Source organism: Capricornis sumatraensis, chromosome 11, assembly GCF_032405125.1.
Source record: "Capricornis sumatraensis isolate serow.1 chromosome 11, serow.2, whole genome shotgun sequence".
Classification (NCBI taxonomy): Eukaryota; Metazoa; Chordata; class Mammalia; order Artiodactyla; family Bovidae; genus Capricornis; species Capricornis sumatraensis.
In genome coordinates this window covers 54,289,167-54,305,030 of record NC_091079.1, presented here as the reverse complement: position 1 = coordinate 54,305,030, position 15,864 = coordinate 54,289,167, and positions in this window count along the sequence as shown.

Below are 15,864 nucleotides of genomic sequence, written 5' to 3'. Positions count from 1 at the left end.
ATTTTGTTGATGATGATTTTCAACTGGCAATGCTTAGGTTTTCTCTGCTCTGAGCTGTTGCCAGAATATACTCAGTGAAATCAGCCCATCCTGGAAAGATCGTAGATGAAAAGCAAACATATAAAATGAAGTAAGACAAACACGCTCCCGAATGATAATGAATACAGTACCTCACCGAATACAGCATACTAATCTTTCGTGTCCATATGTGTGCTATGCCTGTATTTGTAGTTCTGAACCAACAATGTGACTGTTATCTTTTTCTGTGTACATCGCATGTTCTGATTTAAAATTTCAAAATGTTTTCCCATGTCAATGACAATCTTAATAGAGTCCAATTAGTTCCACAAGGCACTTTCTGATGCACAAGCCTCTGGCTTGATTGCGGTGAATGGTGGGTATTTCCTGTGTCTAAGCCCACATATGGATTGAGTAAGGCAGTGGCAGAGAGACTACTGTTTTCCTTCACTACATCTTCATTTCTTTTTCACAGGCTAAGCCTTTTTTGTTTTTCCTGGCTCTGTTGTCAAAATACTGACCAAAGTTTTGGCTCATGGTTTGGAACACCAGGCCAAAACAATCCTCTGGAAACTAGTGTGGCAAAATGTATTTTAATCTATACATTCACCATTCAACCATGTGTATTACCACACCCACTGACCCACTCTGTGGTTTAAAAACAACATGAGTTTGCCCCCAGAACAGCTTAATTTATAGGACAAGTTTTTTCAAGCCTGCTCTATCAACATTAAAAAATGTTCCGAGGCTTGGTTTCATCACATCTCATGTGGAAAAAAAAAAAGTATTACCTACGCTAGGATCATTTTTGCTTCTGTTTTTAAAAACAAGGTGAATTCCTTTTGCATTCTGCAGAATTTCTCTAAAAATGTGTTCAAATAATGGAAGATTATTTTGATAATGCATGAAAACTACATCTGAATCAGAAGGCAGTTAATGCAGTTATTAAAGGTATTTCCTATCATGTTACAAATAAGAAAAGATGAAGAACTTTCATTGAATTAGTCTTCATATTTTATGTAGGCTAATTCAAAGTGACTAATTGCTTTAAGTGTCAGAATCCGCATTCTTTCCTTGTCTTTCAGGAAGTGTTGGATTAGTTCTTTACCTCTGTTTCACAATACAAAAGCATCAACAGTTGCTCTCCCAGCTAACTTTGACCATTACTTGAGTGATAAGATTGTCCAAAGGTATCCTGAAGGACTTTCTGAAGAGTGATTTTGCTCTTAATTATTCATCCGTTGCACTCCCTCCTCTTCTCCACATCCTTTCCAGCATTTATTGTTGAAGACTTTCCTTCCTCAGAATAGCCACTGAACCCACTTTCAAAGTTCTGAATATGTTAATGAATGCTAATTGCCTCTCTGTCAACAAAAACAGATTTTGATTTGCATCTAATAGTACCTGTTCCACTCAAGATGTTTGCCTTCAATAAGGCTATGCTGGAAAATTTTACTGAATTACACTAAATTTGCCACCTGGACTTTCTCCCAGATGAACAGCAAGAGCTAAAATGGTCAAAAAAATATCCTTTGACTTTAAATTAAGTATTAAAACTTTCAGCAAAATGCAATTTATAGCGTGTGCTGAGGAGAATTTTATAGCTCCCCCTTCCTCTGAGAGAGCAGGGAGGGAGGGAGGAACAGGCTTACATTTTAAAAGAATTTGCCCCTCCTCTCTCTCTCTCTCTCTCCCTCCCACCCCACCCCACTCCTATCTGACAACCTCAGTCTTAGTAATTCAGTCTCTAGTAGTGGAAGAATAAAGCTTTCCAAGGTCCCAAATCTAGATCCTCTTTTCTGAAATTAACAAACAATACTGACTTGGGACCAGTGACATAAGAGAAAAGATGGGAAAAAAGGATAGTGCGGAAGGCGTGGCTTTCTGGTCGCTGGTGGCAAACTTCGGGCTATACGATAGTGTAGTGCTATGTTTACGAGATATTTTAGTTAGCTGGAATGTTTTAGACTTAATTGTTCTGTCCCCTAATCTCAACCCAATTACCATTTCCTAAATTGTAAATATCCATGAACTAAAGACGTTCTCAGTTCGAAATACACTTGCATTTTTAGATTCCTGGGCTACTGATACCACTTAAAGGTTTTCACGCCCATTTGGGACAAGGATTTAAGATCTTGAATCAGAGGCAGCTTTATTTGCTCTCGCCGTCTGCGGGTGCCTGCCTGATCCAACAGTTACTGGGCACGCGTTCTCCGCGGACTTCAGCATCCCTGACGGCCAGCTGTCTTCACCTGGGATTCGTCCGAGGCCGCACACCCCTCAGTAAATGCACCGGTGTCAAGTCTGCCCAAACTCAGGCACCGCGGGGTGGAGGAGGGAGGGGTGGCAACGTCACGTCTTGGCCATAAATCTCTGAACTGAGGACGCTGCGACTGGTAATCGACTGCAACACCCTTCCACCCATCAAGAAAAATCCATGAATTGCATAAGGCCAAAGGCGAATCTCCTGCGCCTAGACGGGCTGTGACTTCAACGGGCCAAATCGTATCTCCTGTCGCGAAGTGCCCCTTATAAACAATTAAAAGCGGTTAGCCATTTCGTAGGAAACAAAGGAAAAGGCTGGAAATACCCCGGGCAAAGAAAAAAGTGGTGGTTTTTTGTGTGTGTGTGGACAGAAGGGCTTTTATTTATGATCTATGATCTGTGATCTGTTTGCTAGAAATGTTGGCTATTGAATTACCGAAGTTTTTATTAAGTATACAACTAACAAAATAATTCTTGAAAGACTGAAAAGAATAAAAAAATATTCTATTGCATTCCTTTTATTAGGAATGTGCAAGTTTAACACCTATTAAGAATCATTCTTACTCTGTAATGCAACAGGACTACATCTGTTTTTAATACTTGCTGTATAGATCATTAGCCTACTGGTCTTTCTGATCTCTTTCTGCAGTGGCAGAATAAATATTATAATTAATGCTATTTTTGTGCTTATATGTGCCCCTTTTGCACAAGATCAGAGATATTATTGGGTCTGCTAATGTAACCCGGGTTTTCAACTCAGGTGATTAGCTTAGGGAATTAAGTGTGTCTACTTATTATCCATTGAAGATTGCAAAGATAGAGCAGACAATCAGAATCATAATTCCAAATGAAAAGAAAGCATGATTCTTTAAAAGTGTTTAGAAGGGTACACAGCAGGGCATATTTTCTTTCTTACTGGCAAGAGTTTGTAACTGGATACGTTAACATTACTGAGAACATGAAAACATGAAACAAAAGTATTGATTCAAGAATTCACTGAAGAATCCAATGCACACTGACTGGTTTTATTTTATTCTTTTAAAGCACAAGTTACATTGGTTGTTTATGGCAGGCAGGTACAATGTGGCTGGTCCTCTCTTCAGTGCATCTTTTCAACATACATGATAGAAAGTGTTATTTATATTGTTAAATTAGCATTATATCCTCTCTAATTGCATCAGCTGCGAACAAGATCTAGAAATAATGACATTTAAAGGGAAAATGGCAAGCATCTCCAAAAGACTGCAGTATAATGGAAGAACCAAATTAATTTAACCTCATAATCTTCCATAATGGCTGGGTTTCATCATTCCCACAGATGGAGCTCAGAGGAATTAACAGTGCTGTGCATCTCCACAGACTCCATGGAATGGGTGGTTAAGAGGAGATTTGTCTTTATATTGCTTCAACTCACATATTGACAATGCTTGCTTGAAGTGTACTTGGAAATAGACTAGGAAGACAAAGTGTGTGGCTTTAAAAGGTGGAAGTAAAAAAAAACCTCATCTTGCAAAAATGTCCTGTCTCTAGTTTTATATGGTAGAGGTGAAACAAAATCTCTTTGTTGAGAGATGTGGGACCAAAAATTTCAGATTACCTATAAATATTCTTTCAAGTTTAAAGTGTAACGGAAAGGGACAGCAAAGGCTTAACCTTAGGAAAATGTGAGATTTGCATGTGTCTACAGCTAGTCTTTGAAAATTCTGTTATTCATTTTTTTCCTTAATGATTTGTAATATTTTCTGGAACTTTTACTAAAATTAGAAAATAGAGAGATGAGGGGTTCCTGTGAGGACACAGAGGTACTGCAATAGATTTGGTGGTATTTTTTTTAATAGCTGCATCATGTAAATAGCTTTACTGCTATGATCTCTCTGCTACAATGACCTATTCCCTAGACATTATGTATTGCCCAAATTTATTATTGGTAAAGAGATCTGGAAATATCTCTTCCAGCCATTTTTTTTTATTCCAAAGAAGCCAGTTTCTTTCCACTGTCAAGAATAACTGTATTTTACTTTGCATCCTTTAATTGTGAATATAAGTATGGATTCCTGTTTGTGTGATCTCAATGAGCAGAGTTAATCTCAGAAAATAGCGGTAACAGCGTTTGAACGAACCACAATGTCAGACTTTATCCGTATCTCATTCGATAGGTTGGTAATCATGAAATTGAAATAATCTGCGAGTGTCCCACAGCGGTCTTAAAAACAAGGAAGATGGTAGCTGCTGAGGGCTCGCTAGAGGAAAACGTGACTGCTATTTTTGCAAATGATCACGCTTATTCATTCAATGATCATTGCACTTTTATATGTCAAGTCCTGTGGGCCTTTCTGGCAGGGGCTGCTCCAATGTGTCGAGTTTTGCACACATTTTTCTGTTAGAAAGTGGTTTGTATGCTACAGATATAAATTTCGCAAACGCCCCCACATCTCTCTCCATCTCCATAAAACTGGCAAATCCGCCCTCTAGGGGAAAAGCCCTATTGGTCTTCGGGTGGCACTTGGCTGGCCAAGAAGAATCACAGCCTCTCAAACGCTTTAGCCTAGGTGTTTCTCCAGTGAGTGGTAACGGCGTCGTTTGACTGCGTCCAGCTCCGCCTGCTCACTGCCTTTGCAGAAAGAGCCCCAGAGAGCAGAGATCTGGTGAACTGGGCTGCTGAGCACTTTCCCGCGCCTGTTCTCGTTTACCCTCACCTCCGGACTGTGTCCCACAGTTCCCTCAGAGAAATGGTGACCCCAGAAATTCTAGGAGGCTTTAGCTTATGGCAACAATTGGAGTGTGTCTGGGAGGTGGGAGGCAGAGGATCTTCAAGTTGTGAAGCACTGCGAGGAGAATTTTTTTCCACTTAGACTGCCTGTTCACTGTGGGGGAGGGAGGAGATGCCAGAGCTTCCCCCAAATGGCCTTTAAAAGCTCCAACCCTAACCTGAAACGGACCTTGGCCAAGGGTTAAAGTCGTCAAAAAAACGGGGATGGGGTAGTATTCTTAAAGGAGAAAGGAGACCAAGGAGAGAGGTTTTACGCCTTGCAATTTTCTGTTGCGGCAGGGTTTTTGTTTTGTTTTGTTTTCCCCCGATGCTGCCCACAGCATAGGGGATCTTCCTGACCCAGGGATCGAACCGGGTCTCCCGCCCTGCGGGCAGATTCTTTACCATCTGAGCCACCAGGGAAGCCCCACAGTCCGCAGAACTGCGAAATGAAAACCGAGGTGGGGGTGCGGATGGGGGCTGGATATCATGGACGCTTAGAGATCAGTAAGGAAGAGCGAAGGATTCGGTTCGCTGGAATCTGTGGACAGGGGTGCATATGGGTTGGGGGATGCTGTGGCCTGGCCTTGGAACACGCGTGGGATTGGGCGGGAAACGACCTGGCACATGGTTACGCTTCTGTTAAAGGGGGTGCACTGGCAGTCGGACCTCGGTTCGAGTCCTGAGTCTTCGACCACCTGGCTGGGTATCATTCATTGATCACACATTGACTGATGGCTCGCCCCACGCTAGGCGTTATTCCAGAGGCTGGGCATACAGCCGAGTCAACCTGGGCAGATCACTGGACTCCTCGGAATGTCATTTCTCATGCGCACAGCTGCAGGGTTGGATAACTACAAGGTCGCTGAGACCCCTTCCAGCTGTCAAATAGGACACTGGAGCGAATGTGTGTGCCCTCAGCTGACCGATGAGACTCCTACTCTCGGCAGTGGGTAGGGAGAAGGCCCTTAGCTTCGGTCACTTCTAGGCAGGCAGGATACTGCTCTTCCTGGTGGTAAGCCGGGAAAACAGAACAGTGCGAATGTGCGGGAATCGAACGCATCGCAGCCACCGCAGGCTTGCTTTCCAAAATCCCACGACACACCTAGGTGAAAACTCTCTTCAGAGGCGCATCCTTCCTTGTCTGACCATTCTCAGTGTCAGAATAGGCCTGTGCAGCCAGCAGCCAGTCGGCCGGCATCAGCCCCTTTTACAGCCTGGGGCCAGAGGCCCGGCCTGTCCTCACCAAAAGGCTCTCTTGCCCGCCTGGCGCTGGAAGGAGAATCGACTCCAGCCCGCGGAGCCAGGAGCACCGCGGTGCCCCGCGCGGTCCCGCGCCGCCCGGCGCTGCAAAGCCCTGCGTCCCGCGCGCATTGCGGCGCCCTCCCGAGCAGCATTGGCTTTCCTGTCCCAGTTTCCACCGAACCTTGGTGAGCGCCTGCTCTCGCCTCGCGGGTGTCTGTTTCTAGCCCAAGCTGGAAGTGGAGTTAAGAGGATGAGAGAAGGGGCCGCCCCGGTGAGCCGTGCCTTTGGGGAGTCACCGCGCGCACTGCCGACACTGGCGGAGCAAGCTGTTCCCAAGCTCCCAGGAACCCCGCGCGGAGTCAGCCGCGGCCCCACATTCTCTCCGCGCGTTCTAGCTCCCGGACGCCGCAGGTGATGAGCAGGGTTCGAACCCACCTCTCCCGCACAGGCATTCGGCGCCTTTGGAGCGCCCCGACGGGTGAGAGGCGCGAGCCTGGGCCGGCTCCCTTCCCGCCGGCGGTATCCTAATATCACCACCGCTGCGCCCTCTTCTAACCTCCCTCGGTGGGCTTAAAGTCTCAGGGTCCTCCTGGCTCGCTCCTCGCGCGCCCTCCCCCAGCTCCCGCATCCTAGAGCTTGGAACCTGAGCGCGCGTCTCCGCTGCGGCGTCGGCTGGCCGGGCGGCTGCGGAGTTGGCGTTGACGGCGGGGGGAGGGGTGGAGGCGGGGAAGGAAAGGGAGGGGTGGGAGGAGATGGAGCCCCGAGAGAGGCCGTGGGTTGGGGCAAACTGATCCTTGGAGGGCTAAGCAGAAGCAGCTGCTGGTAATAGGCGCCGCTGGGGAGGCAGCGGGTTTCCCAGCCCTGGTCGCTCGCGGCTGCGACGGGCGCGCGGGAGGCCAGAGCCACCGCCGGCCGGAGCGACTCGGTGCAGACCCTCTTAACCTTTCGGGGGATCCGTCAGTCTCAGAGGGCTTTCCTGAGCCTCCCTCCCTCACCAAGACGGGGTAAAAATCACATCCCATTTCCCACTTCTCCCTCCCCAACAAGCGCTGTCTTTTCCCCTCCTAGCACCCCAAGAATGGTGCTGGGTGGGTTGTTATTCAAAGCCTCCGAGGGAGGAGGGACGGCAACCGGCTGCTGAAGTCCCCTCGCGTCCACCCCCTCCACCCCGCCCACACTCAGCGTCCTTGCCGAGGTGGCCTAACACGACCCATTGTTTGAGACCCGGCGGCGAGGACGCGCCTCACTTAGAAGTATCTCTTGGGTGATCTTTTCCCATGTACTTCTGAGAAGGGAGATAGGGAAACAGTGTCTGTTGTAGTTTCAGCAGCTTCGAATATTAGTCGTTTGTAAATGCAAACAGTTGGAAACTTAAGAAAATTAATAAGCACACGAAAATCCACGACAAGCCATAACAACTCATTTTTATCTTTCATTTTATATCCGTCCATGACCCATCTAGCTATTAAAAAAAAACCCGCGATTTTATGTCGTTTACATAACCACAGGCATTTGGCATTTGCTCTCGAATTTTTATTCCGTACATTTATGAATTGGTAATTGGCCTTCAAAACCTACTAAATACATATTTTAATCCTGGAAAAATAAAATCAGCTCAATTTATTGCATTTACATTTTATACAGTTTTTTTTTCTTCCCTTTCTTTAATTGAGGGCAAGTTCTCCAAAGTCTCCCCCGCCCCCACCCCTCCTCCCTGAGAGTCCTACTTTCAGGGCCTCTGATTCCTCTGTTTTAGTGATATCTAGTAATAATTGCGGTCCCAGAATATAATCAATCTAGAATTTCTATCTTTGAACATTTACATCATGCAGAGTTTTCGTTACAATCTTGTTAACATCTTTTGTTGAACTGAACTCATGTTAGAAAAGAAAAACAACACTGAACGTTCTTAGGAAGGGAGAAATTTTTCTTAAATCTTGATTGAGATATCAGCGGTAGCACTTTGATTTATCTTTCCTTCCCAAAGGAAGTTAGTGTTCGGTTTTATTGATCAAATGGCGCATCTATATGGACAAAAGTTTGTCTTTTAATTCTGTTAACAATTATGTATATTTTTAGCAAGAAGACGGTAAATTCTGAAGCAAAACAGCTTCCAGAAGAAAACCACTCTATCTTCTGCCTACCTGTTTAGCCACCCAGAACATATCCTAAAGATATCTTTTCATCTTTACTTCTCTGATACTCGAGGGCTTCGGGACTCTCTAAATAAATGAGATTCTAACGTCCTCTTTGAGGGAAGCTATGCATTTCTGTGTCTCGGATTTGGACAAAGGAGCTGTTCATAGTCTCTGGGGGGAAATAATCTACTCCCACTTAGAAACAGCCTCGGGAACAGCATCCGTTTCTGAGGTTCCCCGGAAAAATCCCCACAGCTTGGGCTGCTCCAACATTTACGTCCGTAGATGCGTCGCGGTCGCTCTTCCACACCTATTGGATAAGGGCAGCTGTGAAGAACCAAAAACGGATATGTATTGGGAGAGAAGAAGGGAGATTCTCGAATTCTAAAGCAGTACCATCATTTCTAGTTTCACTTCTCTCCTCCCCACCTCCCCCACCCTCCCATCCAGTTTGCAGGGCCACGTGTGCGATTCTACATCCCAGAGTCTCTTCTCGAGTTTCTTATATAGTTTTTGTTTTTTTTTTCCCCCTCTCAAGTCGTCAGAAAAATAATGCCGAGGGGGTAAAGGGGGGCTGAAATCGAATTGTAGAGGCAGCAGGCAGAGCGACCAGACGCGCCTGCACACAGCCCCAGCACACCGGAGTCTCTCCGGGCTTTTTCGAGACCGCATCCAGTCCAAATGCGCAGCGTCCTGGGCTGGAAGAAAAAGACGCGTCTTACGAAAGAAGCTAGACTTCTGTAACGTGAAGGCAAAATCGGCAAAGAAAATCCTCCTACCTTAGGTGAATTTCGCTTAACTCTCTGAACCGAGCTCAAGTCGCTTCAGGGTCTTTGGTCCTGCGATTCCTCCTACGTTGCCACAGACCCACGCGCGGGACCTCTGTCTCAGACTGTCCCTGTTTTCAAGCTTCCTAGCTCCGTTTTCACGTCAAATGAGTCATCCACGTTTGATCCTTGCAGCTACGTTTGCAGGAATTCTTGCACAGGGAACCCCTCTTTCCGAGGCAAACGGTTTGATCAGCATTTCTAACTCACGTTTAAATTTCAACATACTTTCATACCCCCCTGTGCCTGGCCTCGAGGCAAGTACACTTTCAACCGCACAGGGTACAAGTAAACGCTCGCTGGTGCATTTTGTCTCCAACAATATCATTGCTCCTGATTGCACTTCAGAATTCCCCACGGTACTGGAAAGACACCCAAACCTATTGAATAAATGACTTGAGACTGCTGAGAATTTTTATTTAACAACAAAGATGAAAAATTGCTATAAGCAGTCACACTGCAGGGACCACAGCGATCTTTTCTTATATAAGGGAGAATAACTCCTTTTTCACTCCAACAAACGTTTTGTCCCAGCTGATCATCAGTGGTTTCCTTAGCTGATTGTGAGGTGGTTTGAGTTTTCCTCTTGCCTATATAAATCAGTTTTATGATTTGAAGGAAAAATATCTATATCGTGTTAGATTTAGGAAAATTATTTGGCTCACCATCTGCTTCAGAATCTACAGCAAATTAAAACATGAAATCATGGGACAAAGCTTTTAGAGGAAAGTTGCCATGAGTTGTCAGTATGCTGTGTATTCTGAAAAATGAATGATGAAATTTTCTTTCAGACTCCTTCCTTTCATACTTACTATAAACATCATGGGTTCTGGCTCTGGTTCAGTTAATTTATAGATTTAATATTACATAAAAGCACTAGTTTAAATGATGCACAAAGCAATGTAAAATGTTATTCCTTGAAGGATAGCTTAAGCTATCAAACATTTGTAGATAAAGTAGAATACCCTAGCAAAACAAAGCAAGCAAACAAAATGTCTGCTGTTAGGAGAGAAACCACTTGGAGGCCAGGAATAAAGCAAAACAAAAGAAACAAACAGGCATAAACAAAAATGGGAACAAAAGAAGTCAACTTCAATCAGCAGTTCAACTCTCTGAATATCTGAGTAATGTTCAAGGACACACTAGGTTTTCATTATCTAGAACATCTCAATGCCTCTTGTTACATGTTAAGAAATAGAGACAATTACAGTGTTGGAAACATCATTTTCCTCACTCTAAATATTTTATGCTTATCAAACAAACAGTGGGTAGTTTGCTTTCTTCCTTTCACTACTCCTTTGGCACTAAATTTGGCACTTAGATGGTGCTTGGCTTTGCATGTAAGGCAAGGCAGTTAGTTAGAAAATTATCTTTATAGCTACCCCTGGTGCTGTTCTTCAGGCGTACTGTTGGCTAGGAGAGAGATGATTGCTTCATCTAAATGGGCTTCAGTCCACAATCTATACATTTATAGAATAACCCTTTATGTTACCTCTTCTCAATGAATTCAAGGTTTCTTATCCTAGGCATTCTGAAGGCAAAGTAAACTGTTGAGTTTTATTTTTGCATGATGATAGAACTCACAACATGGAATAGATTTTTTAAAAGTTCAACAGTAATTTACAACTGTAAACCTAAAGTCAATAAAAGTACTATCAGCTATCTGCCAAATACTTGGTCAGGAAATAGCAAATGAGATTTAACCTAGATAAGTACAAGCAATAGGTCTGGGGAAATATAATCTAGATGTCATAAACTTGAGGTCCTACTCCATACTCCTCATGAGTCAAGCTACCAAATATTTCCATTCCGCTGGCCATTAGAGTTTACTTGTGAAGCATACAGTTCTGTTCCAGACTATACTGAAGGAATAATGGTGTTGGATGTTTTAAAAATGCACCGGCAATTTTATTCTTAGAGGAAGAGGTGCTATTTTTTACATTTCTTAGTTGTGAGAAGAATAAATCTGATGCCTGTTTGTCATCTGATATTATAGGAACGTAAAAGGAACAGTCAGGCCATTGCCTTCGGGCTGGGGGGAGGAAACAGTGACTTCCACATTCCCCCAGAGCACTTGTTAGAGATCCTCTCTGTAAAGGTAAAGGCAGCTTCCAAGTGGATATGTTAACAAGTAGAATGATCTGGATAAAAGCAAACTGGAAGCTCGGGACAGCTCCACCTACAGCAGTGGTTGACAGTGAAAAGTACGTATATGCCAAGAGAGAAAGAGGATAAAAAGAGAAGAAATGTAGCCAAATGAAATATGCAGAAGGATTGCATCTCAATCACTTTGGAAGACTCACCTAAAAAGAAAAGGTCAACAAAACATACGTGTTGTTTTCTTTTTTTAGTCAAATGTACTATAAAGTTTGCCATAGTAAACATTTATGAGACAAAAGATAGGGGTAAAACATCACCTGAAAATTATCTGTAGGTCTTTAGTAGCAACCTGGCCAAGAATCGTAGCCTTGCACCCCTCACTTGCTGTCCTAAGCTAGAAGTGCATAAAGATAAGAGTAAACAAACTTGTTCCCTTTACCCCAAGAATCCTAGCCTTGCACCCCTCACTTGCTGTCCTAAGCTAGAAGTGCATAAAGATAAGAGTAAACAAACTTGTTCCCTTTACCCCAGGTCCTCTTACTGCATACTTCCAAAATCCCTGGTGTAATTAAAGAATTTGATGATGTTAAGAAGTCTCGATAGGAGGAAATGTATTTCCTAACATGAGTCAGCATGGTTTAGAAAACCAATCCTAATGTAACAAGAAATTGGATGGAAAGGTCAAAAATTTATGGCTCATGTAATAAGTTCCCGGGTAGTGAGTAGACTTTTTCCTGGTTTATATCACACACTTTCTTTTTTAAGGGAGCAATAGGCATTGACATTTAACTTTCAGATTATAAGATATTCCAGTAGACTAAAAAAGATGTGCACTTTCTATAATATAAAGGTCCTAGGGTATAGGGACCATGTCTTGAGTCTTGTGCATAACTTTTCTTGGAGTAATCATTCTAGTGCTTTCGAATAATGCTTTCCATCGAGATATACTCTACACTCAAGGAATTAACATGTTTCCTCATGGTATTCAGTGATTTAACTGAGTGAGAGAAGAGAGGCCAGGGCAAGGGGAGAATGATTGGTCTTTTAAAAGATTTTTTTTTTTAATGGTTCCTATACATAAGAGCATTTCCAAGTCATACCTGGAGAGTTGGCTTCACTCTTGGCTGTTTCCATACTGTCTAGTCCTCTCTCCCTGATGCTCTGCGGTAAATCTCAATCTAAATTTGTGGACTGGATCTTCATTTTCCTTATGAAAACTCCCATTTGGTGCATTGAATGATATTTTCTAGATGCAATTACACTGCCAAACTAAATAACAAAGGAATGTTTAAAAACCTGTGGGCTGTGTGTGTGTGAGAGAGAGGTCTTTGAATCAGGACTAGTCATAACATACCTGTCAGTATAGGCAGAACACACATGCTCAAGGAACTACAAAACTCCTGTTGATTTTTGCCCTTTGCCTTCTGTGGATCTGTATTTGGAAGTTTGAGGACTCGGATATCGATGTACATTTCTGTCACATGTGTTCTATATTTATGCCATAAGCCACAGTATAACTCTACATTTAAGGAATTTTTGTGCAAAAAAACTTTCTTTTTTTTCATTGCACACAATGTTGGTTAGGCCAGCAGTTAGGATTAGCATTTTATGACATGTAAACAGCTGAATGTTCTAAGTTCAATATAAACCAACAGATACATAATTGAGTCCTTATGGCATTTACTAGTTACTCACATGGCAATCCAGAAGATAAATATCTCTCTATATATACATCAATAGATGAATATAAACTCTCATGTAGCCTCAAATGGAGAATTGTGAATATATGTTTTATTGGACTTTGGCTTGTGTTGCAAAAGACATTTACATTCTTATTGAAAATTTTATTCATAGTTGCATTCACGTCAAGTGAAAAAAAAAAAGCATATTTTATGTCAAAAATAAACCTATCTTGGGTGGTATAATTCATTTGCAGATTGTGTCCCTATGCCCAAGCAGGACTGTAAATCCACGCTGTGTGCCTGTGATTGATTTGGGATTTGGATTTCTGATTTGGCTGAGAGATGTGCAAAAACCTCAAGTAGTCAACAGCTCCCTACTGGCTATGCATCTGAGGGGCTCAAGAACATTGTTTATTCCAGCAAGTGTCTGGAATACATTATACTCGATAAATTGGCTCCTGCTACTCCTGTTTTGGAGAATATGAAGAATTTGTATACTGTGCTGAAATAAATGTACTTTGCCCAAATAACAACTTTCCTTAAAAGAAAATTCTAAATATGACTCTATCATCTGAATCTAGGATTTCCAATATTTTAAACACTTGGCATTTCTGAAAGAGTAATAATGAACTAATTCTCCACACCTTCAAACTCAGAAACTGGTTCAAAATTTAGAAGATCTGTTTTTATCCAGGGGCCATATGAATCGAGGTTTCCAGAAGTTTAAAAAATAAAATGGTAGGACATTTGGCTTCAAATTTGTTATATATATATATATATTTTTTTTTTTTAAAGAAAAGACCAAGGCTAAGGATCAAACTACTCCTTGTATTAAAAGGTTAAAACATTTTAAATTATATTTTACTTGAGTTATACTGATTTTTCAAAAAAATAACAAGCCTGTAGTCTAATAAGAGAAACTTTCATTGGTTTTGATGAGGTCTTAGCAGACACATATTTGGTAGTTAGGGGTTACTGTGTGCTCACTGTTGAAATAATACTTTTGATCACCTATGCTTTAAGAGATTCTGGATTAACTTTATGTTATGGAAATTCCTTGTATTTGTGAATGGGTAGAAATAATAAGTGATGAATTAAAAAAGGCAAAGCCATCCTCATCAACTGGGTGATCTGTATAATGTTTCTATTTGGACAAGGTATTGGGGTCTAATTGGGATAACATAATTCATCAATGCATTGACTTCTACCTGAAGTCCTCTTCACCCAACTGTTGTTTGTCATTGTTTAGTCGGTAAGTCTTGTCCAACTCTTTTGCGACTGGCAGGTTCCTCTGTCCATGGGATTTCCCAGGCAAGAATGCTGGAGTGGATTGCCATGCCATCCTCCAGGGGATCTTCCCAACCCAGGGATTGAACCCATGTCTCCTGCTTGGCAGGAGGATTCTTTACCACTGAGCCACCAGGGAAGCCCCTTCACCCAATACACAGTGTATTTTGAAAACTGTGTCTGTCTACACATACACATTCAACAGATAGGATCAAAAATCAGTCTTTGTGTAGATTTCCAATTACCTCCAGGGTGTTGGTTTTATCTCCTAATCTATAATCTGTGGTTTTTGAAGGTGAAGGATTAGGTCTCATTGTTCTGCCTGGCACTTTGTGGTACCTACTACAAGTCAACAGACACTCAATGACTGATAGAAACAGCAAAGCTCTTGTGAATCTAGCCAATTTTGAAAGTGTGTACCATAATACCCATATTCATGCCCTGCTTTACACTTTCCGAGGCCTCTTTGCTTACATTATCTCATTTGATGGGAATAATTGAGTGGGGGGGGGGTGGGGAAGGGATTTCATTGGAGAGGGAGAGAGAAGTGCAAACATTTGAAGGCTCACTGAGTCCTTATAAGAGCAAATCATGAAGGTGTTTGCATATCTTTCACTGCTTGTGATTGGATCCTAATCAAGTAAGAGGACGTTCCCAAAGAAGGAATATCTCACATTACCTACCTGTAATGGATGCGTTGGTGGCTTTCCAGATGGCACAAGTGGTAAAGGACCCACTTGCCACTGCAGGAGATGCAGGAGACAGTGTTCCATCCCTGGGTCTGGAAGATACCCTGGCGGAGGATATGGCAACCTGCTCCAGTGTTCTTGCTGGGAAAATTGCATGGATAGAGGAGCCTGGCAGGCTACTGACTATGGGGTCGCAAATGAGTCAGACACTATTGAGCCTCTCTCTCTCTCTCTCTCAAACACACACACACACAAACACACACACACACACACACACACACGCCTCATCCAACGCTGAAATTCTTTACAGGTTGAATCAAGAGTCTCTTTAGCCCCTATTACAGATGCGAAGGGACTCTGAGGTGACAGAATCTCTCCCCTACCCTCCCAAAAGGTACCTTGATGCCCAGAAAGGCAAAACATTTAATAGTAAGGATACAGGGTTAGACGTGGAAGTTTAGTCCAGGCCCCCAAGCGTGGTTCTGGGGAATCCACTTACCACTCTTCGCGTCAGTTTCCCTAGCTCTAAGAAGAGTACATACTTTTAAGACCAGTTGCAAGATTACTTGAATTCTGGACGTTCTGATAAGTTTCAGTCGGACTGCTTATTCTTTATACCCTCCCCACCCCACCATGAAAAAACATCGCTGTGTCACTCCACCCACCTCCACCTAGTTCCTTCTTGTTAACAGAGAAAACCCCACCACCCTTCGGCTCAGTGGAAACATCGCGAGGGCCCAGGCGTCCGAGTCACCCCTGGGGGAGTGGGCACCAGGCCCAGACTCCAGGTTGCGGGCCGAGGGTAGTTGGAGCCCAGTGAGGGGGTTGGGGGGAGGGCGGTTGGAGGGGAAGGGGGTACTGCGA